Here is a 14,235-nt window from a genome sequence, read left to right as displayed (position 1 = left end):
GCAGTATTCTGAAAATGACCCAGAGATAGTGGGGGAAAGCTACATCAAATCTATCCATATGAGCTTGGAAATCGCGACTAAATCCAAGCCTGATGTATTATATTGAGAACCAAAAAAGCCTCCGAAAGTCTACCTTCTGAAAAGTTATCTACAGCTTATATTTTGGAGTTGCTTTCTTCGTCGGTGCAGAGTTGGTTGAGCATGAGTCTCTGTATCTCCTAGGTCCTAGGTTCCGATTCCGCTTGGTCATGGCTGTTTGTGTGCCGTCCTGCTGTTGTAGACTTATCACAACTGACGCACAGTGTCATACCTCAAATCAAATATGAAATTAACAACAAAACGAAAAGGAGGCTACTCTACAAAGCAGTGAGCAGGAGATATATTTCTTTGTGGTTGATGACTATGTTAAGAGTGATCCTAGAATTATGTATGTAGGAACTTCGACAATCCTGTAAATTCAATCAGAGTTGTTTAGTTTTTTTGCAGGAAACTTAGGAATAAGCAAAATTATGTGGTAAAGCTGGTTTCACCCGTATTCGGTTTGGTTCATATTAGGTTCAGTTTCGGTCGCTGCTACAAGTGTGGAATGGTGTTTCTGCGTCATTTCGGTACCTATGGAACCGAATGTTACCATGACCCGAGCAGATTTTAGAATGGTTCGAATTCGTGTGCAGGGAACAAAAATAATCAAGGCTTTCACACTCGCACGGTCCAGTTTAGGTTTTCAATTCACAGTGAGCGAATTTTAATGAGTTTTTGAAAGTTCTCGGGTTTTATTTGGTTGTTGCGACCAACAGCAAACTGAATCGAATGGACCCGTGTGTGTGTGAAATAAGCATAACTCTTACAATTGGGCGATTCCGAATGGTTTTTACTAGCAGAATTAAAGTTGGAAATTGCAGGAATCGGTTATGAAAATGGAGGTCAAATATTAGGAAGGGTAAATCTAAAATAAATGGGAATTAAAAAAGTATTTTTTTATTTTGACGATGCGAGGAATCAGAGAGTGGTAGTCAATGTTTTCTGGTTAGAATTAAGTGATAAAACGTCAGATACCAACTCTAAGACTATTTCGAATGGCTGGATAATGTCAACAAACAAGTGACAATAAGGGACCAGGAAAACATCCGTTGCTAGTTACATAGATCTGTGCTTTCTAGAATCACAACAATCGAAAATTGAGTTTTTGTCGGCAACACCGAGTCGTCAGAATGATTGAACTATTTATGATGAAAATGAATGTGTTTTGATTGAGAGAAGGAGCTTCCCTGAAAACCAAACTGTTTTCATTTAAAGGAAAATCATTTTATTTCGTGTCATTTAGTAAGTGTCTATTGGATCAATACTATTATCAGGCCATTCCATGGTTTTACAATGTTGTTGTTTTTTTTTTAAGAAAATTCATACCTTTCCAACATGTATGATAAGGGCCTCCATTCTGCTTTGATTTAAATTTGTCCATCATTAGAAAAAGTGCTGTGTAGTGATAGCATTGCATCGGTTTTAAAGTCCCAACTGTTACTTCTTCTAGTGAGTTTTTTCTCATTTTCCATAATTGCTTCTCAAGTTAATGGTGCATTTCTGAATGGGAACTAGAATGTCCGTTCTTTTCCTTAAAGTGTGCAAAATTATTTTCAACCACCGCCAAATTCTAATAGTAAGGTTAACTCTCGATTTCTTATAGCTTACAATACCAGACTGATTGATCACCAATCATTATTTGGGTAACAACTAGTCTTGTCCTGGCACTTTTAAAATTTCATTTCAGACAGAAGTGATGGATTTCCTTAATTATCTCTCATTAGGAAGGTTATCAATCTACCAAGGTATCTGGGAAGAATATTATTTAAAGGATATAGTGATAGATATGGAAATAGGAGGAAATCAAATCCTCCAGTGGCTAAAAGTGCTTTTACCATGGGAGTTGAAGTTTAGGATATTTCAAGTTTTGTGATCAAGACTGCAGTAATTCTGTCTGATAGTTTTCACTTAATATATTATAGTCAACAGTAAGCTGATGGCGCGATGGTTGAGTTGGTTAAGTGTGAGTCTCTCGACTTGTCAGCCCCAAGTTCGGAGTGTGGTCATCATGCATGTTTGTGTAAGATTGTTATTTGCGTAACCTTAAGCGTGATGCTAATGAAACTGAAGCACAATGTTCATGAGAATTAAATGTGGAGAGGATGATATTGGCAATCAACTATACGTCGGGCCGCTAGACTAGGACGCTTGATTATTTAACACCATCAAAATCAGCCTCCGATGAAAAAGTAAAAGCTATGCAGATACCAAACAAATGATTTAGTAAACTTACGGGGATTCAGCTATATTATCTTTGCAAAATTCGAGGTGATTCAAGATATATGAAAATGGTCGGGAAGGGATAACTGTTAATTCCCGCGAACAGTCGAAAATATAGTTTGGTCACGTCTGCAGGCCCTTTGCTCCTATGATCCTATGAACAACATCTGTCAAGCAAATCTCCCTTTTGCTAGTTCGTCAAGGTCAAAGGCTCATCGAGTAAGATTCGAAGATAATGGTAAATCTCAGTGACCTCCAAATAATAACAGACAAAAATTAGCAGGCGAAAGAATTGGTTGTCTTTTTCGACGATAAGAATTGGATTCGCAAAAAGCTTGCATCACTAGAACGGACCTTTAACGCTACCTTCTACGATTATAATTGAAGACTAAATCCTCTACGTCAGAAGCGAGATTTATCTGGGTGCTCTATCATGAAAACTCTCCTAGCCACCCCGCTTTAAGTGTTGATGAGTTCCAAGTGTAACACAACTTGGCAATAATATTCTACTCTCCTTATAGTTATCAATTGCCTCAAGCAGACTTCTGTTTATTCCACCTTCAAAGAACATCACTTTTTCGGTATTGAGGTAACCCAACGCGTCGTAATTATTGTCCTGAACTTAGTTCCCAGTGAGGTTTTCCAAAGCGGATACCTTGTCTGGGAAACTCACTAGGAAAAAAAATGTTCGAGCAAATTACTTTGTTTGAGTTTGTACGCTTAAAGAATATTTCCATCGAATGACCTAATGTTACTAATATGATAAAATTCCACCATTATTTAAACCAACCAATAGGAGCAATTACTCGTACTTATGGGAAAATTGGTTCTGGAAGCCGCTAGAATTTACGGACAGCTGTCGTCTTAAAGCATGGAAAAGCTGATTCGAACGATGCTTTCGGCGACCGCTTATCATTTTTTGGTTATCATGGTGAATCGAACAATATACAATTAATTATCAGACCTTATATTTATTATATTTATTTTGACTACTCTGTCCGACATTAACGGATGGTCAGATAGACCGCTGACTCTTGCCAAAGAAGGGGGGACGATCACAAAAAATTTCGAAAATTTACCATGCATGTTAGCCAGGTGTCATTCATTCCATCCATAAGCACCTAAAGCAGGTTCGAAAAAATGAACATGCGATCAAATCCACAAGGGCTCTCACCTACTAAATTTGCAACTCCAGGAAACAAGTAACCAAAAACAGGCATAAGATATCTCAACTCTGAACGACTCTCTCTCTCTCTCAAGATGAGAAAAGTATAAGTATATGACGACATATTTCAACAAAAAGAGAATCGTGGAAGTCCAATCGAAAAGTCACAAGGCGAACAATGAAGCCTCTATGATATTCTATTTTAAAAAGTGGAATCGGAATGAGGCTAAGGAACACTAGCTTCAACGAAAAGGCGTCTAACCGAAGCTTGAAGAAGAACCCAACTTCACGTCGAGCCTAGCCGGCAAACAAGGCTGTCGGACTGATGTTATTTCTATTGAGCAATTCAAAAACGAAGTTTAATGTCGGAATAGACTATTTTCCACAGCTTCACTATTGTGAAACCTAACGGATATTAAAGTTGGAGATGGTTAAATATGTGCCTTCTATGTTATCAACTGTAGCCCTGATTAAGGGAACAAGTGGTTCCCGAAATATCGCTATTTGCAAGCATAGTAAATAATGCTAGTGGAAAGCAAAAAAAGACTTAATTATTTCAAACTATTTTGATAGTTGTTCTCAAAGGATTACTAACGATCTTCTGACACATGCTAAGAATAAAAGAGCTGAGGACCAGAGAACAGTCCTTCGCTCATTTCTTCATTAAATTTTAATTATGTCTCTGCGAATCCAAAAAATTAAACTGTAAGCCTTTCTCTAAAATAAATATTTCTTTCCAACTATTTCTTGTTTGTCCACTTTTAAAAAAGTACCGAGTATGTGTTCCCTCAAAACTAGTTTCTCAAAATGTATGATAGCTTCGGTAAGTCATCGAAATAAACTACAAATCATTAAGCCCTTTTCTGGTTTTCCAAATAATGTTAACTCGAACTTGGTTGTTTTTTCGTTTCCACACTTTTTCACTTAACATTGATGCTAGACCATTAGAATGACTGTAAAATCTTCAATTCAGAAGAACCGTTTCATGGTATTTTCATAGAATTTAGAAAATAGTAAGATGTGAAAATAATCCCTAGAACGAAGCTGAGTTACCAGTTAACAAGTCGTTATTTTCGGGTTCCATCACTTGAGTCAACATGAAATTCTTACCTTTAATATGCATGAGCTCCATTAGGAAATTTTCTCGCTAGTTCTTATGGTTAGCCTATGCATTTGGGAATTATTTTCTGGCTCGAATCTCAATTCCTTTGAAGATATCCTCCCGTCGTCGGTTTCTAAAGTACGAGTATAGCATATGTAAAGAGCTACGCTGGAAATAACAGAAAACATATTATTACAAGGCATACATATTCGACTGACTGCAAAATGCAATTGGTACTTTTCAGGACTGATACATCTGACGCCGTTTTTCTCAAGATCCACACGAATTGACTTTCCCATTTGCTACGCCTACTATGCTATCATCTTCATGTTTCATATTGGGAGAACACAATTCGATTAAAAATGGGATGCACCTCTGCAGTGCGTTGCATTTCGTGCGTTGGCGCACTATTTTCCTGTTCTTTCGTTGTAGGACCAAATAGACCGGTTTTTCGACTTTACGATCCCAGTGGAGTCACGCATCGTTTTATGATTGTATTTTCTATGAGATATATCTTAACCATTAACTAACCCCGTAGAGAAAAGAGTGTGTGAACGATTCTACAAATTGGTCATTTTATGATGACCTTTCGCAGGCTCACGCGCTTTCTAAACAACCATCATCAGTATCAGAACCACACTGCAATAGGCGCTGTACCATATGCTTGGCTGGACCCCTGGATCACTTCAATAAATCTTGAACAAGAAGACAGTAAAGCGCGAAGAATCGTGATCTAGACACCACCACCAAGGAACTGGTTTTCTGTTTTCATTTCTTCTGACTCTTTCCTCGTTGCGGGCTTTTTATCTCGACTTGTGGTAATATAAAGTTGAATAATGAAATATAGCTAAATAATGTTGTTTTTCCCTTGGTTCGATTTTCCTTTTTTGTCGGATGGAAATCTATTTATTACAACCCAGTGCGGTCGCGTGTTTCCTCCTCCTCGCGCGGAGAATGAAGAAAGGCCTTCTTCTCTCAATTAAAGCGCCGAAATGAACACATCATGCAAAAGGTCTTCGTTTTTCTGCCCAGTCCAAGCATGAGCTATGGAAGGCTGTGATATACCGACAAGAATTTCATTTTGAGCAATTTATTGCTCTTTAGATAGGAGCGTTGAACATGGAAATGAAGTTAATGATGGAGAGTACGTTAGAGACACATTAAAGACGGGCTTTATGCGATGATAATGCCTGATATGAAGTTCATATGAGAGGAGCTCCGTTGGGTACTGCGTTATTAGCTGTCTGATTGCGCAAGGCTCTCGATTTATTAGGTTCACATTAACTTTTATCTCAAAGCAATAGGAATTCGTTTCCTAATGTTCACTTTATTATGGACCTATTACATAATGTAGTAGCGAAATTAGTCAAAGGAATGTGTTTCCATGGAGTTAATTTCCTTTGTTCAGCCTGGAAGTAGATTCCGTCGTGACTATGGCATTTTGCGTCCCACGAAAGGGGAAAATTTCGTTACGCATTCACGATGAAATGTAATTTTGCCCTTAACAGAACCAAACACGTCAGAAACAAACGAAAAATGGTGATTATTATTATTTTAGGTTCTTATAATTATATTCTATTATAATAAATTTTCAATATCAAGCGAGCTTGCGTGTCCTGTTCCTTAAGTTGATAGCTTCTCATTTGTTAAATTAGCGGCTTGGGAAAGGCACAAATGCCCTAAAATCTATAACTTGACTTAGAACCCCCTCCTTAAAAACTCATATCTTCAATGTTGTAATGTAAAATGTCGCATGAACCTACTAGAGGGTGAGCTATAGTAATGACGCTACAACGATAGTCAGACCAGGCCTTTTTTTCCGAGCCAGCGATTCAATGATTCAATCTGGGAACCTATGATTGATGGTATTGGACCACTGGCGCTTATCGCGCTTGAAATAGAATCTTTCAATCGCACACTAGCAAAGTTATACTCCACAAAAAGTGCAGTATAACTTATAGATAAACAATATTTTCAAGAACGCCAAAATTCACTGATAATTTACATTCTCTGGGAGCGATGCTTCTCAAATCGACCTAACCAGTGATACTACTCGACGAAATTCTACTAAAAAACTTTGGTCAGAATAGCATACTAGAAATTTTTGGATATAAAGTTCTCATTGGCTACTAGTTGGAGCATAGCATGTCTCGCCTACCCCCGCACTATCGCTACTGGTTTCTGGAAATGTGATTCAGCTCCCTTGTGAATGTTCTGTTTTACGTGTCTAAGCGATCCACTTGGTGATCTTCCTGAGATAGTGGTTTTCACTACTTTTTTGTATAAAAAAACAAAAAAATGGTGAAGATAGGGTTGAGTGGTTATACGAGATGGGTGGGGCCGTTTCTTTCTACTACTAAGAGATTACCAATCTGGACACTAGAAGCTTCAAAATTTGTATTGTTGCCTTAACACCTATGCCCGCCGTAGTTAAACTTTCCGCACGGTTTGCTGGAAACATTGCACTCTCCACGTAGCTCTAGAGCGACCCCCTCGCAGGCCAACCTGAGATAGTGCATGGCCGCTTCGTGTCTCTGTTGGTGTTCATCAAGGAAGCGCCCTCTCACCACTCCTCTTTGTTCTTGTTATGGACACCGTCACACGATACATCCAACGTCCAGCGTCCTACACACTGCTCTATGCAGATGATATTTTCCTAGCATCTAATAGCAAAAATGATCTCCAGCAACTTCTCCAAAAATGGAATGATCGCCTTATGCAACACGGTCTCAGATTTAAGCTAAACAAAACTGAATTTTCGATGACCGATCCCTATGAACCAGGCACAATCACTGTCAGCGGCAGTGATCTGCCCAGAACTGAGCGATTTAAATACTCGGGTCAACGCTATTAGCCAATGGAGAACTGCGTTATGAAATTGCTTCACGCATTAATGCAACCTGGATGAAGTGGCGTTCCGCACCAGGTGTTCTTTCTGATCGACATATCAACGAACGTCTCAAATCTAAAATTTACCGGAATGTCGTCCGTCCTGTCGCTCTCTATGGTTCTGAGTGTTAGCCGACTATAAAAGACAATGAACGGCGTCTTACGGTAATGGAGACGAAGATGTTACGTTGGACTAGTGGCGTCACACGTTTTGATCTCATCCGAAATGAAGATGTCGATGGTAAACGACCAAAAGGCAGACCGAAACAACGGTAGCTTGATACGCTTGATGGGGATTTAAAACTCTCAAGATTGCACCCAGATCAGGCATTCGATAGAGCCAAATGGCGAAGTCGATCACGACGAGCCAACCCGGCTTGTGAACGGGACAAAGGCTGAAGAAAAAGATTAGGAATTGCAGCGTCCCAATTGAAAAAACGTGTGATTATTTGAAAGTATCCTGTTTGAAGTTTTGGGCATGCATATTTTTTTGTGGTAGATGATGCCGCTATGATACTAACTTGGCGGCGTTTGATAGATTACACTGCGCTAGGCCTCCACAAACGTTGATTTAAGGAGCTTACCCTGCACCCAAACATACTGCACCTTCGACAGTAAGACAATGGCCATAACGGCCCCGCCAGGCAGTATTAGGTACTCTCTTGCAGTAAATACAGCCGCATGACCCTGATTTTCCGGTTTTGCCCAGGTGCGCAGGTACTAAACGATATCAATATGTCTTTCGATAAGCTACATAAGTCTATGATGTTTTATGCAATTCGTCTGTTGGGGGTGCCCTCTCTATCTCTTCATAGACGTACGTTTTCTCCTTATTTTAGTCACCATTTTGAGGTGTATACAGTGTCAAACCACGCCTGCTGTATGTCGGACGTCTGATATTAGCCACCAATCGGTTAATCACAAACATTCGAGCTGCAGTCTTGTTTGCAGTACTTCGAACATGTATGCTTGAAGAAGCTCATCTTCGACGATAACTGAACTCCGAGGTATTTTGCCGCCGACTGTGACCCTTCTCTATTTAATCGTCCTGACGTTTTTTTCAGTTTTCTCTAGAGCTAAAGAGAACCCCTACTCTTCCATACTGGTCTTGTTAAACAATTTGTGATACATCGGGCATCTGATGTCGCATCAAATCGCCACATTTCCGAGATCTGGATCAAAAATAGATCCCCGGTGTGAAATATTCGAGATCTAGATCAAGAAAAAATATTTCAATGTGACTTTTACTTTTCGTTGTCCTACTTAGATGTTGTATCCAGAAGAAATAGCCCGGAAAATGAAAACGAAGGAAAAACAGGTCATAATTGACAGCGGAATCCTTCAGTATCCTCCAACATTATACTACTGGCACTAAGCGTACCATAACAAAGTGGGGAGGGGGAGAGAATACTACCCTCGTGACCAGCCGAATGTCGAACTGTAATCGATATTCAGAAGAATAAGCTTATGTCCTAGCGGCCATCTCTAACATTCGCGTGATACAAGAGTTTGGTTAAGTTTGGGCATTGTTATCTCCTTCAAAGCTCTCGTTTCTTTGATTGGGTTTGTTTGATTGCTTTTTCTGCCTCTTCTTTACCTGCGAAATAATCCAGTTCCGCTATTTCAAGAGTGACAAGACAAATGCTTTCGTATGGAGCGTTCTCTGGGCTACCGCACAGTCCACTTTTTTTCTTGTCACTCCTGGACCCCGAAATGTACCACCGATTCGAGTCCTCCGGATAGATTTAGCATCTATCTTAACGTTTGATCAAACGAAAACCTTTCGGAGGGAAGGGTCTCTGGCCTTGGTTTTTCTCTTCTCTTTTTCTTCGCTATTGCTAGTGCTATCGTGCTCGACATCAATTTCGCTTTGGTGATAGTAATATAATCATTTTCCAACTTTTGTAATTGTTGCTACGGCTTTCTTTTTTCGACGTAGTTTTGCATGTTTGGATATCACCTGGTGGGATTCATCTTACTATATCATTGGCGGTAGATATCTGTCGTTTTACGATCGTTCCCTTTGATCGGTTACCTATTTGCTCCCTAGGGAGTTAAAGCCGGTAGGTTAGATGCTGCTCGTCAGTCTACTCGGAATTTCTCTGTATGCCATTTTTAGCATACAATGAGATGTTTCAGTGGGCAATGGTGTCAGCTTTCATACAGAAAATAAGGACGAGACCCGTACTCTCCGCTGAGATAGTTTGCATCGCCAACTGATTGACGACGTAATAAACATTTTTTCCCGACTAGAGTGTATAATTTAAGTGATTGATGGTGTAGTAAACATTTTTTCTCGGCTAGAGTGTATAATCTGGCACAAACTACGCCATATCTGCTCGAGGCCTTTTTTTGGGTCTTGGGTTTTATGACGTCTCTCTTTTTAGCCGCAAAAACTGTTGCTTTCCTGTTGCTATTCTTTCATTACTAGTTCCATCATTTCTTGTCCCCGGATTCTGCATTGAGCCTACATCATCATTTTAATGTCATAGATTCGAAAGCACTCGCACCCTACTAAGGACATGTTCGGGATGGAGGCAGCTGTAACATTAGTCGGGCAGTTGTGTCCAGAATATGCTACTCGGGTGTCAGCTATAAACTAATCTTAAATGCCTATCAACTCATATATCCATCATCGTTGTCGTCAAAGTTAACCACGAAGCTGCTTATCTGAGGAGGATTTGTCGACTTGGTCTGGAAGTAAACAAGGATTCTTATCAATCGGCAACATTGTCCTGGGTGTTTAAGCAAAGATATTGTATGCAGTTAGAAAGGCCTTTCCTTCAATCTATCGTGTATTGATAAATTTCCCCATTTTCAATTTAGGATTTCAGCGGAGAGCGGAAGAAGGGAATGATTCTTAATTTTCTTACAAAATCGGACCCCTTGAATGCGAGAATCGAGAGGACATTTTCATGCTCTCTACCATTGCACAGGTTAATAGTCAAAATTACCACGAAACCCTTCAAAAAATACTAGGAAAGCATGATCAACAGAGAGAAGACGTATTGCGCCAACGGAGCTCAAAGATCTCCAGTCGATCATGACATTTTCCTTCAAACATCTCAACTACACTGAAGATATCCAGTTGCTCTAACACCGAGCCATGGACTTTGGTGGAATGGTTCGGAATTTGAAGAAAGAAGCAAGGAAAGTTGAACAAAACCGAGGTTCTTAGTCTGACTGGTCATCGCACTCTCCCTATCTGCGTTAACACACCAAACATGAATGACATTGATCAATTTATACAATATATCCAGGAAGCGTCGTTTCTGTTGTACACGATGCACATTCGCTGTTTTGATCTTGAAATGAAGATACTTGAACACCATTATTAAGTTGGGAGTGTTTCGTGCCAATGATCTCACTGTGCTACTATATGGGAATAGTATACGGAAGGGGCCGCTATTGTTATTCGAAAGCTCGAGGCCTTCGGTAACACCTGCCTCCGTCACATCATCGGAGTAGTCCGGTCGGATTCAATCTCAATGAAGGCCAGGTAAATGTGTTGATGAGAAACCGAAAGTGAGAGTGCATAGGTCACACTTTAAAACAAGGCAATAGTTCTATTGCTCTATTTCCATCCACCTCCACTATCCAAGAGAGCCAGATGAGCGGGATACACAACGCAGAATAGTAGAGGAGGAGTCTAGACTGAAACATATCGCGGCAAGCTGGTAGTGATAGTGCGTAAGTTTGGTTGAAACGCTACGCCCTATTTAGGTACGATTACGAAGCCTATGGAGAAAGTGATTCGCGATACAGATGTCAATGCAACAGGCACCATCCTATGCAAGTTCACCCAACTACTGGCCTAGACGATATTGACATTATGGGAAGAACAATCCGAGATTTATAGTCGATGTTCATCCAAATCGAGCGGGCGGCGCGAGATTTCCGGCTGCACATTAATGAATCAAGATGAGGTACATGGTGGCAATGTCAGCGGCAAAGAACAACATCGAATTGCACTGGTCAAACGAAAACAATAAAGATAGGAGATTACAACTTTGGGACCGTTGAAAATTTCTCCTATCTATCCTATCCTCCTATCTATCTATGGTCGAAAATCACAACCGAAAACAGCTTTGACGACGCGCGGTTTTCCTATTTCAGCAAAAACTGTTTCGCTGGAAACGTCCCACCATAGGGTCAAAGCTCTTACTGTACAAGATTATAATCTTCACAGTTCTTACGTATTGCTCGGAGACCTGGGTTCTTAGCAAGAAAAATTGGAAATTCTTGGCCGTGTTCGAGAGAAGGATCCTCCGAAGAATTTTTGCCCTCGTACATAAGGACGATTCCGTAGCCTACATTACGACGAAATCTATGAGCGGTACCACGACTGTTTGGTTGTGGATTAAATCCGGCTCAACAGGTTACGGTGTGCGTGTCACTCAATCCGTATGTATGAGGATGATCCAGCCCAGAAAGTTTATAAGGGCAATATGTATGATAGAATAAAAAGACGAGGCAGACCCTGCCTGAGATGGAGCGATGACGTAGGTCAGGACGTCAAACAGCTTTTAGGGATATCGAATTGGTGGACCTCGGTTCAAAACCGGGGTGTCTGGGAGTTCCTTACTAAATAAGATGATGATATATGTTTATGGCAATAGGACAATGTCAACAATTTGTTCGTCGTTCAGAGACAGGTTGAACTGAAGTACTTCACACTGGATTTTGTCCGACAGTGAGGATGCTTATCGCTATATCACTTTTAGCCTGCCTGATGTGTCGCGAATACTGTCCCATTCTTCAACACACCAAATTCTAACCCCAATTCACATTTTGTAAATTAATTATAATAATAGACCAAAGCAACGGAAGAAACACGAATAGTTTCACATAAATTAACAGAGTAATTGCCTTCTGCAAAATTAATAATGGCAAAATGCAAGTAAATGTTTTTTTTCCTATTTAGAAAATGTTATGACAGAGCAATTCTATGCTAATAGCGTTACGTCTAGCCAACGAACCGTGATACCTATGACGCTGGGCCCACCTTTGCGGAAAGCGGAAAACCGAACAATACATACCGAAAAATATAATAAAACTTAAAGTTTCGTGCGTTCCACTTGGATTATTCCGGCATTAAAATGCAACGATTCTGGCCTGTGTGCGGGTCAAAAACACACATTCAGTGGTAAAGAACGCAGTACACGTATTACAATGATGAATCGACATATTACCACACACCTAATGGCCTAAGGAAGTGATTACACCTGAAGCGTTATCGAAACGGAATGGAGCCCCTTAATGGTCTCAACTCATTAATGGACCACCTGTATGTTTTCTAGTATTTCTAGCGCGCCAGTCGATCATCAAGACGTGAACGAAAACCTAGCATGGGAGCTCGGTTATGATATTAAGTTGATGACGACGCCAAGGCAAAGTGTAAGAAACCTAGCTAGGCATGACACTAGCCATAACGAGCTAGCGGAAAAGCGAAAGTTTGATGTAATCCGTCTGTTTTCCTGAAGCAAAAGTCATAATCGTCTGACGAAAGCCAGCAAATCCCAAAGATCCATTGAGAATCGACTAGACCAAGGAGGCTATTATCCAAATTCTTTTGGAATGGGAAAGCGACCCAAATTATGGGGGAGACTCCTAGCGAGCGTCGACATAGTAATTGCGAACATATGGAAAGTTTAAGTCGCTTCAGCGCAAACAAACAAACATAGTTTCAATGCGCCACGGCTTTTGTAGGCAAGGAAAGCTGATCTTCCTCCGGGTTATTTAGTGGATCCAATGACCGACTCTATTACGAAGTCCCGTGTGAGCACAGTGTTATGACGGCACACAGACCGAGTGCAAGGAATGCAAAGGCAGAAGGCAGTAAATTAATGTGATCATGATCGCTGCAAATAGAAAATAATCATAATGTATGCGGGTCGGGTCGTTGAGGAACGGAAGCGGACGTAATGTTTCTAATTAGAAGCCAATATGGTCAATTGGGGGAGAGTTTGGTGCGAGCTGGATGCAGTTAGTCGAGTGTTTGTTGTTAATTGGTTGCATCTGATTGCTCTGTTACCCGATTGCTGTGAATGTGGTTATTCGTCCCACATAATGCACCAGCGGATGATATATGAGCCACGTCAAAACTACAGTTTCATATTCCTCTATAGACTAACGAACTATTAGGAATGGTTCATTAAATTAAGAAGCATGCATAGGAGTATTGCTCATAATTCATCTTTGCTTCACACCTAACGTGTCTGCATGATTCACATGGCTGTGGATTCGCCTGTACAATGAACTGCCAACATTTATGTAAGAATCTTTTCATCACTAACTTCGTAGCTTCCTGTTTTATCAAGATAATGCTATCCAAATCAAATATTTCCTTATTGCTTCTTCCATTCTTGTAGCAGTTCCCGGTTTAAATTTGCATATTTTGCACACCCCAATTAAGACATCATAGAATCCACCCGACCATTCGTCGGCCCGTGAACAAGACGTTGCAAATCGACGGAAACCACCCACGTCGTGAACTTAGCCAACGACCCGGTCTGAATAGAATCAAATCAGAATCAGTTCCACTTTGAAAACGAGTTTCCTAACTCTTGGAACACGGCTTACATGTTTTCGGCATCAACATGTAGTCGGATTCTGCAGAAAGCACGTTTCAATGAGGCATGGAACCGACTTAGACACGGAGAGTGAAAATTAACGCAACAGTTGACATGGTCTTTTGTACCGCCGAGGTCTGTCTGTGGCTTCCTTCTTATCTTTGCGCATGCTAAGTTAGTGTGCCCGCTACCTTTATGTGGTGCGA

General features: G+C 40.5%; 1 protein-coding gene across 1 annotated transcript in view; it reads left to right on the top strand.

Moving 5' to 3' along the window:
• The window catches only part of LOC119651312, a 306,769-nt gene that overhangs the window by 13,899 nt on the left and 278,635 nt on the right, over positions 1-14,235 (top strand). The gene's annotated exons all lie outside the window — the stretch shown is intronic.

The sequence above is a fragment of the Hermetia illucens genome, chromosome 3 (genome assembly GCF_905115235.1).
Source record: "Hermetia illucens chromosome 3, iHerIll2.2.curated.20191125, whole genome shotgun sequence".
Lineage (NCBI taxonomy): Eukaryota > Metazoa > Arthropoda > Insecta > Diptera > Stratiomyidae > Hermetia > Hermetia illucens.
Note: the sequence above shows the minus strand (reverse complement) of the source record. Positions and strands in the feature narration are given on the sequence as shown.